Source organism: Lissotriton vulgaris, chromosome 4_1, assembly GCF_964263255.1.
Source record: "Lissotriton vulgaris chromosome 4_1, aLisVul1.2, whole genome shotgun sequence".
NCBI classification, from domain to species: domain Eukaryota; kingdom Metazoa; phylum Chordata; class Amphibia; order Caudata; family Salamandridae; genus Lissotriton; species Lissotriton vulgaris.
In genome coordinates, this window is record NC_141691.1 from 1,246,001,530 (window position 1) to 1,246,013,613 (window position 12,084).

The window sequence follows — 12,084 nt, forward strand, 5'->3', positions numbered from 1 at the left end:
TCCTGCTGGGCACACCACACTCACATCATTGATGATGAAGAGGACAACTTGCACATATGTCAAGACACCCTCCAACGGATAATGGACAGCCTCTGCACACCATCCCCAAGTGCAGGGCAGGCCAGCTGCCTCGAGGTGAGCCCACCACCTGCACAGACCACACAGCAGGAAACACAAACCACCAAGGATGTCTCCCAGCACCCCAATACCAATATATGGAGTTCCTACTAAGTGTGTGGGGTTGCCGCCATATGCCCTGTCCCTGCCAGGTGATGACCTATGCATCATGCCATGGGAAATACCTCCTCCTGACCCACGGAACACTAGGTGACATTCACCAGGACCCCGACACAGACTCCCATTTCATCACTGCTGGCCAATCACACAGCAATCTAGCTGTGGACTGCACTCTCCCACTTCCTAATAACTTCTCAAACACCAAAGGACCCTGGTTGGCCCACCACCGGGCTTCCATGTGATGAGGGTTTGGATGGCCCTGTACAGCTTCAGCTCCGTCAATCACCTGAATGTGAATAAAATATTCTAAATCACACAGCTGCTTCATTACTATGTTCACTCACGTATGGAAGTATGGCTGGATGTAAGGACAATGATTGCACCTGAAGGTGCACCCTGGTACCTGACATCTATGAGCATTTGTATCCCTGTGACACACAGAAAATTAGATGACTGGGAAGGTGAGTACTAGCTGTTTCCACATTGCATATCAACAACAATCTCACAATAGGGCTGTGTGTAGTGTGACCAAATCGGTAGCAGGCCAGGAGTGGTGTCCTACATCACATGTGTCAACAAATCTTCACGACGCATGCCAACTTACACACATCTGTGTGGACACATTCTTTAATGATGTATGACATTGCTCCACATGGTCAGAGGTTTGAGACCATACTCACATTGCTGAAGTCACGTAAGTGCACATGTCGGCCAGCACCTATAGCAATGTCGGGCTCGCAGAGGTTGAGTTTGCAAAAGGGACACACCCCCATTGTGCATTGCACTGCCCCCCCTTTAGGTCCTCTCTTAGAAAGGCGAGCCATGGGGTTCCTCAGGGCTCGAGTCTGAGCCCCACCCTGTTTAATATCTATATGGAACCCCTGGCTCGCATAGTTGAGACTTATGGGGGGGCATTGTCAGCTACGCTGATGACACCCAATTGATGTTCAAGCTTACGCCCGACCACAGTGAAGACGCCACCAACTTCTCCAACTGTCTCTCTTCCGTGGCAGCTTGGATGAATAACAACGGCCTTCGCCTTAATGGCGACAAAACCGAGCTGCTGGCGGTAGGAAAATCTTCTTCCGCATGGTCTCACATGTGGTGGCCTGCGGAATTGGGCAGTCCTCCTTGTCCTGTGGCTTCGGTGCGTAACTTGGGCATCATACTGGACTCTAACCTTTCATACAAGCTCCATGTCAGCAAAGTCACAGCCAGATGTTTCAGCGTACTATAGGTTCTTCGGAAAGTATTAGACATCCTTCCCATGGATTCCAGGAAGACCATTGTCCATGCCCTAGTAACCCCCCATCTGGACTATGGAAACGCCCTGCTACTAGGTTTGAGCAAAAAGGGTTTTGTGCTCAAACTTCCTCGAAGAGCCTCAGGGAGATCCGCCTTGTCCAAACTCCACTGGCTCCCCATCAAGGAGCAAATTAAATTTAAGTCCTTATGCTTTGCCCACCGTATCGCCCACAGTACTGGTCCAGGCTATCTTCATCGCTTACTCACAATACATCGGTCTACCAGGAATTTGAGATCTTCTGGAACGATGTTGTTCAAAATCCCTAAAACCACCAGAGCCAGGATGGGTGGCTGTTCGTTCAGATACTTGGCTGCCAAGGGCTGGAATGAGCTCCCACTCGAGATTCGTATGGAACCCTCCGAAATCAGGTTTCAGGGAAAACTCAAAACTTTCCTATTCCCTCGCACTTAATTACCACTCCTCCCTGGCCTTGTCTGACCTACCTGTGTTCATTCCTCTGAGCTCCTTTGCAGTTTTCAGCGAGGGGACACTCTGTTTTTGAGTAACCAGGCGCTTTACAAATGGCTTCCATTCTATTCTATTCTATCAGTCAGTTCCTCCCAGTGTAGGGACGATGCTCATTGTGGCACACGAGAGGACAATGAAATCAACACACTTTAGAGTTAGACACCAGTGGGGTGGCATAGACCTTATTGGTATGTGCGTTTCAGTACGGACGAGGCAACGGTCACAATAGGCAGGGACATGCTTCAGACACTTACAGGCAACAAAGGTACATGTCAAGGTTCAGAAAATGCTGGTATAAACATGGACAACAATCATCACAGATGGCAACGCTCCAGGGCCACCTTGCCTTGCTGGATGAGTCATGTGTTGTTTGGCGTCTTCCCATTGCCCCGTGTGAGGGGGCATGCCTCACTGCCCATGGGATCTGCATAGTGCTTAGTGCTTAGTGCATAGTGCTCTGCCACTGCAGTGCACCGATTGTCTGCTCTGCTGACAGTGATCAGGTGAAAGGGTCCGACAGGTTCACATGTCCTGCTAGGTTGCCATGTATGTGCTCTCCCCCACAATGTGTCAGAATTGGCAACGTTGCCACACGACGCTGTGTTGCTCTGACCACGGACCTGCATCACCTTGCACAGGTGTGTGTACACATGCGTTGTTCCACACACATGCATCTAGAGTCCGGCCGATGGCAGACATGCCTGCTGTTGTGGTTGGATATGTGAGCAATCCCCACGATGCAACAAGTTGTTGGAACCTGTGCTGTGGATCACAATCGGATGTGGCTGCAGGAACGTAGTTACTCGTCCACGAATGCCTGCGCAGCTTCGTGTGCAATGTGTTCCAATAGTACGTCGTTGTCGTGTTCAAGGAACACCAGGGTAAAGCCAATCCATTAACTGGTTCGGGCAGGTATGCTAAGCCCATGCTGGTACACCAATCTGCAACCCAGCCCAAATGGGGAGCGCCTCGATGTGGTCACTGCACACGCGAAATTGTGCAATCTCCCATGCAAAACTGCTAATATATACACAGTATGTCAAGGCATCCCATGCACGGCTGTCTCGGTTACACTCCTGTTCATGTTCCAACAGGGGGCGCAGACACAATTCATAGTCCAATTCATCCACAGTTGTGTTGGATAGGCAGACATCTATGGGATACTCGAATGTGCATGTTCGGCAGTGTAACCAGGGCTGAAAGTAGGTGACGTAGGCAATGCTGAAGCTGTACCGGTAACTGATCTGCAGCACTGCCAGTGTCACTGTGCCCAGTAAACGCAGCATACATGCATGGTACGGTTCCACGTGATGGGGGTTGTGCATGTGCCCAATTTGGCCTGCCATTGCCTTGGTGCGTCTCGTGAAACCGACCCTCTTCTGTCTTGCGGCAGTTGTGTGGAGAATATGCCATAGCTCTGGGCAATGATTCGAATTTGCGTACAACGTTAGGCTGAATGGTTTGCTGTTTCCGTGAGTGTCAAGGGCATCCCATGCGGGGGTATCTCAGGCAGGGGCTTCAATGTGTGGGTTGTGGATAAGTCGGATAGTTCATTTGCACAATGCTTGGTGTGGGAGTCATCCGCATCTGCCATGGCATCTCTCTCATAGTGTTTCAGGCGCATTCTGGACCAAGGTCAGAGGTGCAGGAGTCCTCTGGCCTTCTGCATTTGAAAAAAATGCAGCTTTCATCCCTGATGTTTGGCTGACCACTACTTACTTAGATCTGGGACAACCAGGAGGCAGAATTGACAGGCAAATAATTACGGATTGCCTTGACAGGGATAGGGGAATGGACATTCCATGGGTGAAGTCTCATAAGGTCGTTTTTGAAAAAATTGGCTGTAAGGATCTATTCTCAAACACGGCCAGAGGTGTAGGCCGGGATAAGGCTAGTGTGAAGAAGAGGTTTACCATCTATAAAACTGCCTCTAGACAGGAGAAGGAATGGGGCAAACAATCAGTCAGAGCCTATGGCTTAGTGGGGTCTAGCGAAGGAATGGAACCGTACCTTGCCCTTACATACAACGCTCAGGACAGATTTTTAATAACACATTTTATGCTCAACCTTTTACTTTATTTATTAGCTGATCCAGCAGGTTTTACAAATTACGTACAGCCAAAGGGTTCCTGCGGCTGCGATCAACGATCTCCGCAGGATACCCTCCATTTTGTATTGTTATGCCTTTTTTATTCATTGCCTAGGCGCCTGTATCTGATTAACTTGTTGAAGAAAATGAAATGTAGACATGCTAAGGTTGCCCTTTTACACTTACAAATGGCGAAAGATCCCGTGTCCCTGCCCTCATCACAAGTTTTTTAAGGCTACCACTTAAATTAAGAGAGACAAGAGGATCTGTGGAAAGGAGTGGGGGTTAGACATAGAACTAATGAATCGTAATGGATTGTAATAAATACTTCTGTGCCCTTTTTATTTTTAATCTTATGTATAGATGACAAGAATATGTGTATCATTAGCATTTTTAGTTGTACTTTTATGGTGTTTTTGATAATGCCGAATAAAGAAATTTACCTTACCTATTTGCGTTTTCAGAATGTGATGTTGCTTTGGCGCTGAGATTGGGACACGGCCTTGGGCTCATGGTGTACGGATGGCGATACACACATATTTTTGGCATGTGGTGCCAGGTGCCCTGCAAGGCCTTGCGCTACTTGTACAATCTCACTCCGTCTCTCTGCCTCCCAAATATGTAATTTAACTTATCATGATTTCATTGTATTATCTGAAATTTGTATTGCAATGGTTTTAAGTAACTATGCAAATTTAATAAAATTCAAATTTAAATTCATTTTTTTTCCTTTGTTGGGCCCATGGCACACCTTCTTCTTTTGGATTTAGTCTTCCCGGCTGTGTCCTACTATTGTACAGTGAGGAACCGCTAGGACTCATCCGAATGGTTGTTTTGGCTTTTGTTTGTATGGTGTTGTGGGTTGGGGATTGCATTGCTGTATGACTGATTCTCCATTTTCTGGCCATGCATGTATGTTGATTTACCTGCTTGTATGACATCAGGAAAAATATTTGTTTTGGGATTCGTGGTGTTGGTGTGCAGCTTCTTAGTCTGAGGTTGGGGGTGGGCCTGTGGGGGGCGGTTTGCGGGCCTGGGTGTGGTATCTGTGGGTGTTACAACCCTCTTGGGAGTCCATTCTGCATGTTCAGTTGCTCATGGGCATCTGTGTGGCTCTGGGCTGTGCTCCATTTTGTGGTGCAGACTGTGGTCCGACTTTACACCAGGTCAGAGCAGGAGTTAATTTCCTGCTGCTAACACACCATATTGCGTGTTTTATTTTCTTATCGCCGATCTGGCTGGTTGTTGTAAATGTTGAGGTGTTGTGTTGTTGTGGCTTTTGGCACGGGAATGCCTACTCTGTGGGGTCCTCTGTGGCAATGTTTTTTGCGGCTGCTATCACAGGAAAACTGGTGCTGTGGGCTGTTAGCACCAGCTTGTGAATGGCGGTAAATTTATCAGGACTTTGGCTGCGATAAAGTGCCTTTAATTCGGCGATAGCGATTTGTGAATATGCGCCTAAATTGTTTCTGAAGGTTTGTTCTTCTCTCGGATTTGGTTTTGAACAAATATCTGCATATTGTGGTGTGATTTTAAAGAATGTACTGCATTATTGGCATTCATTAAGTATCGCCCTCACCTGCATCTCAATATTTTGACCACTCATTATGGAGTATCTTTTGCCTATTTGTGTGTTTTTCCACCATCCTCCTCTGACTGATTAGTATTTTACGTCCACAGTTTTTCAATAGGTCTGCTAAAAAGTAGGTCCAATTTCTTCTGCCTACCACCTGTATATGTTCCTCATGTAGAAGTCAGATTTCTATAGGTTTTGCTTCTTGCACCCCAACAAACATTTAACCCAATTTTCTGATAATTTGTGAAAATCTGTAAATTCCAATTACTTGAAAATAAAGCTATGAAGGGGGACATGTTTTTAAAACTATGTTGATTAAGCAAAGAGTCATAATTTGCTTACCAAGGTTGCCAAATTGTGTTTAGCATTCTCCAGTCTAGAAAGTGTACAACTTAGTCGGAAAAACAATGCTCTTTCTTTCTGCACTCACTACAAATTTAAAATCATCATGAAGTTTGCAGAAATTCTAAAATATCAAGCTGCAATTTTAATGTTAGTTGCAATGTTCTTGTTATTTAGTACGCCAATGTGCCTACATTTGTTGTGACAGTATGCTCTGGCATACTGTACTGTGCTTTAGGTCGCTGATTGGGACTTTGCACCCTGGGACCTGTTAAACAGTAATTAGTTAAGAAATGTGTTTATCAGAAGACACTGTGGGATAAGCTTCAAGGAGCATTGCCACTTATATTCTTTTCTCCTCATAATTTTGGAGGAGTACAAGCAGAATGCAAGCAAAAAGAAATAAAAAGAAATAACTCAGTGGCAGATTCATTTAGAATTCACACAACATAGCTCAGCAAGGCAAGTTGTGTGAATGGGAAAGAACTGAAAAGTGACATATCTACTAAGATACGGCGCCCTTCAGCTCTCTCCCTGTGCTGGTGCACTTGTGACTGCCTAGTGCCAATGCTAGAACCCCAGCACCATGGTGCAAGTGTGCCTGCATTATAGGCAGGATTGATTCTGTGCAGGAAACAACACCTTCCTGCACAAAACATTCCTTAGAGGCATATTCCGCGTTCTATGTGTGCTGCAGGATGCAGCACACATGGAAAGTAGATGTAACAAGGAGAAATAAACATATTTGTCCTTGCTACAACTCACTGGAGAAGGCGTAGCATTTTGGCGCATTTTCTGGTTTACTAGCTTTATTAAATCTAAGAATGCTCCGGACCTCTGAGTAAATGCAAAGGAACACCCATGCTCCATCCATGGAACATCTTCCAAATGCAGGGTAGTGCAAGGCAGCACTAGGTGGTGCTTTGCATAACTTTCTGTTTACTAAACTAAGCAAAGTGGGTTTATATGGCTTAGTAAATGCCACAAAGTGCTTTGCGTTAAGGTTGCGCCACAACCTTTGAAATCTGCTTTACATAAATATGGCCCAAGTCACACACAGTCATGCGCACAGAAAAAGCATAAATCTATGCATTCTAGACTTGCGTTTACAATGTGTGTGGATTTATACATTTTTGGTTATTTACAATGGGTTTCCAGACATATTTTTTCCGACAATGCAAATTCCAGTGGATTTTTCATTTGTACGAAAATCCAATGACTTTCGCGTGGAGCAATAAACATTGGCCTTGATTTACTAAGAGGTTGAGTAGCTGTTGTTTCACGCAAGGCTACACAAACCCATAAGTCAGATTTACTATCACAATCGGAGCAACTTTGCATGGCTCTGCATGGCATAGTAAATCTGGAGTAACTCAAGGCACTGCAAGTCATCTGTCTTGTGTTATCCAGCACTGGGAAGGCATTCCATCGGTGGAGCATGGGTGCTCCACCGATGGAAGCAGCACGCACAGAAAGAGGAAAATGCCTCAGAAGATTGTTTTTGTGAAGCAAGGTGCCCCTTCCTGCACAAAACAATCCTGCATGTAATGCAGGCACTTTTGCGCCATGGTGTAAGGGGGCCGGCATTGGCGCTAGGCTGTAAGGAATGCACCATTACTTAGTAGATGTGGTGCATTCCTGTCCTTTCTATTTGACACAGCACAGTGCAGCACAGCAAGTTCTCTTGCTGCCTTGCATTCATCAAATCTTTGTAAATCTGCCCCATTATTTCATTAGATTTATTTTCTTTACAGGGAAAACACAATCCCCCCTTGGAGAAGTACTGCCATCTTTGTTTTCCAGCCAGTAAAGGGACTCATTTCTACTTGATGCAAGACAAGCTTAGCAAAATGGTCAAAGTCCTACACACCATTTTTAAATACTGATTTACAACATCTATAAACATTTCACTGATAAACCGTTGGCTAGGGAGCTGCCAGGAATTTCCCTCTTGGACATTCCTTAGAAATCCGTAGATGGAGATGTGCTTCACTGACATCTTTTACAAACTGGAGGATTATCTGCTGAAGTGCACCCAATGTGCAGATGGAAATATCAACTGTGATGGCAAGTGCCAACTGTGAATCAAGGGGTTTGTGCTTCCATATAATTATTGTATAAAACCCTTTCTGAATGAGGCCCAAAAATACACATCACACTTTCTGCTCATTGAAAATGCTGAACAAGAACAAGTAGGAAGACTTAGCCAATTGACAACTGAACAAAACCATTCCAGCTGAAGAACTATTTACAGGCAGGAGGAGCAAAAGGAAGACACCACCAAACACACATTCATCAAGTCACAACACACATGAAGATGAAAACATCCAGGATGCAGTAGAGCAGTATTGAAAATAGAGAACGACTTGATATAGGATCAAAGAGAAATTGGCAGGAGGTGTCCATGCCAATAAACCTAATAATGAGGGCAACTTGGAAACTGCATGACCAGAAGCAGGTGCCAGGTTAACAATGCTAAGTGAAACCCCACTGATTGCTCTCAAACTCGAGTGACAACGTCTTGATGGTCAGGTGCAAGGGCTTAGTAGATTGAACAATTAAAACCATGACAAACAGAAGAAAGGTACCATTAATGCTACAAAGAGCCTCACTACAGGAGCGGCCAATGCAGGTAGGAGCGGTAGGGTGGTGGGCCGCTCTTACCTGCATGCCCGCTCCAGCCTAACTGAGTCCCAACCTAGGCATAAGGGCTAAGTCAACTCAGCCAGATTACTCAAGGGGAGAAAAGTCAGGACCAGACAAAAACAGATCAGTCCATCTGAAGAAGCAGAATACCTGAATCACAGCACCATGACTGAGACAAAATCACTGACAGAAAATAAAGATGTGAGAGGATCCAAATAACTGTGCTCATTCCAAGAAAAGAGTAAAATGATTAGAATCATCAAACAGTAGCACCACAGCATACTTTGGGTGCTGGCAGTTGGAAGCATCTCAAATAAATGGCAGGAACTGTAACTGTTGAAAATGGGGTTCTCTAGTTGGCAGAGGTAGGTACCTTTGTCCAAATAGGGACCCTTGCTTCTAGTCAATGTAAGGGGGATACACTTCTAAAATAACCCCTGCACAGCCCCTCAGTAGCTTGGCACGAGCAGACAGGCTTATCTCAGAGGCAGTGTGCAAAGCATTTGTGAACACATACAGTAATACTGTGAAAACACTACAAATGGACAGCACAACAGTTGAGAAAAATAAGTAATCTTTATGTAAACCAAAACAGATTCAAATGGCAAAAATCCACAGTACAGGTATCAAGATATCCCTAAAAATAGGTTATTCACTCAAATAAAGCTTGTAGCAACAAATAACTACACCTGGAGTTTATTACAACGTCATGACAGATGAAAATCGCAAAGAAAGGCGCCGACTGCAAGGTGCGCGGTGTCGGGCCCGGAGTCAAGTAGACCCACAAAGAACATTACCTTGGATCTGATAAAAGCAAAGACAGTGCACGCGTCGGGGAGGTGCTGCTTCGTTGGCGCCTGTGGCATTGGTTCCTTACGTCCCCAGGAGAGGTGCTGCCTCTGTTCCTTGCTGCAGCGCAGGAGAAGTGAGACGTCATTTCTTTACTGTGTCGAAGAGGTGACGTCACAGATGGCGTTGAGGCATCAGTTTCTTACAACGGTGCAATATAGATGGATTCAGGAGTCACCCACGTCGAGGATCGGCTCCCCTGTGATGAGCACTGGCGTCACTGAAGTTGGGGCTGGGTTTGAGTTGGGACAGTGTGTTGTGGATGTTACGAGTGGTGTCCTCGGCTCTGGTGCAGGCAGTGACGTTGATGACGGCTTCGAAGTTGATGCGGCACAGCTTCAGCAGGCGTCGGGCCTATGGGGCAAGTCCGGCGGTGTGTTGTGCTCTTCACAAGCAGTGCCCGTGGCTTTGGTGCAAGTCACGGATTCGCTCGCCGGCATTGGTGTTGCAATTTCCTTTTGTAGCAGCTGAAACAGCAGTTCCAGGTGCAGAGAGACAGAAGGAATGTAGTCTTTGTGTCCATGAGACTTGAGAACAGGAGTCAAGCTCAGTTTCAAGCCCTTGGAGATCTTCCTGAAGATGACAAAGCAAACAGCAAAGTCCTTTTCTCCTTTCCTTGGCAGCAAGCAGCCACTGCTGGCCAACCCCATACAGCAAACAGCACAGGGCAGGGGCAGTATTCCTCCTCAGCTTCTCCGGCTCTTCTCCTTGACAAAGGTTTTTCTTGATTCCCAGAAGTGATCTAAAAGTCTGGGGTCTGGGCCCCTCATTTTATACACAAACATCCTTTGTTCTATGAAGGCATAGAGTGTCTGTACCCAGTCAAAACCAGTTATGTGGGGCACTTTGCAAGTGCACAACAACCTCCATTGTCAGTGTGAGCCCTGGCTCCTGACACACCACACCACAGGGGGCGGAGCCATCATTGTAGAAGGCAGGCACAGCCTTATTCAGGTGCAGGTGTTACTCCTCCCATCACTCCAAACGCAGACAAGGTCTATTCAGCCCAGCCCTGACTCATCAGACTTCTGGAGCTGCTGCTCCTCTACAGCCCCTGTCACCCAAAAGCCAGACATGCAATACACAAACCTAGCAGAGGCACACTGGATGGTTAGGCAAGAAAATACCTACTTTCTAAAAGTGGTATTTTCAAACACAGAATGGCTAAGTCACCTTCACTAAAAGTTGCCATTTAACATTCTGACTTCAGGCATACTAAACTTTATTTTTCTACCTTGTTCCTTGGGACAGTTATGTTTATAAGGTGTTCCCCATTCTCTCATATGGGAACAGGTAGCCTTGCAATAGTGAACAACTAAATTGGCAGTATTTCACTATCAGGTCCTGCCACACATATCAGGACATGTCTTACCTTTCACATACAATGCACCCTGCCCCCAGGGATACCCTGGGCCTACCTTAGGGGTGACTCACATGTAGAAAAGCGAACGGTTAGCGACTGACAAGTGTGTGCACTTGCCAAGTCGACATGGCAGTCCCAGACTGCACACAGGCTCTGCAATAGCGGGCCAGAGTTACATTTTACAGGCAGCATATGTGGGTGGCACAATCAGTGCTGCAAGCCCACCACCAGCATTTTGTTTACAGGCCCTGGGCTCACATAGTCACTGTACTAGGGTCTGACAAGTAAATCAAATAGCCAATCATGGAAACACTAATCCATAACACAATTTACAAAAGAGAGAATATGCACTTTAGCACTCATCAGCATTGGTAAAGTGCCCAGAGTCATAAAACCACCAACAACAGCTCAGAAAAAATACAGGAGGAAGGCAAAAAGTTCTGGGATGACCCTGCAAAAAGGGCCAAGTCCAATGGTAACATTACAGGTTAGCTAAACGTGGTGCAGTGAGGATCGGGGACAAAGCAGGCTCACCCATGGAGACTGCTGAGTACGATGAGCTTCCCTTAGTCTCAAATATGATTGTGCTAATGAGACTTAGGTCCTGTTCAGCTAACAGGAGGTAGACACAGTCTGTGGAGCTGTCTGTTGAACGGTCCAACACTGGCTCTTCCAGGCAGCTAGACTGTGTCCATTACTGGTGATTGGCTATCCAACTTTGTGTTTGTAGTTCGGTGGCTCCACAAGGAGGCAGATCTTCATCTATATATTCCCTCTTGGTCAGACTTCATCTTAGTCCGAGATAGGAAGAGAGATGATTAACAAAGGTACCCCTACTGGGTCTCCATTATTGTCCGTGCTGTGCCGATCTACATCACCTCCTTAGTTGTAGAGTCAAAGGAAGGCAGACAAAATATAGAGTTTTAAATATCGACATACAATAATGTCGATGTTTAAATATCGAAGGGACATAATATAGAAGGTAAGTTATATCGATATGTTTAATATCGATGTTAGTAATATCTATGCCACTAATATCGATGTTACTGATATCGATGTTAGTAATATCGATGTTACTAATATCGATTTTTGTATGATTTTTATGTATGTTATTATGTATTTATTATGTATTTAATTTTTATTTATGTAATTTAAGTACATTTTGTATTTTAGTACCGTAGCGGGTTCTGGGTTTACAGGGGAATAGG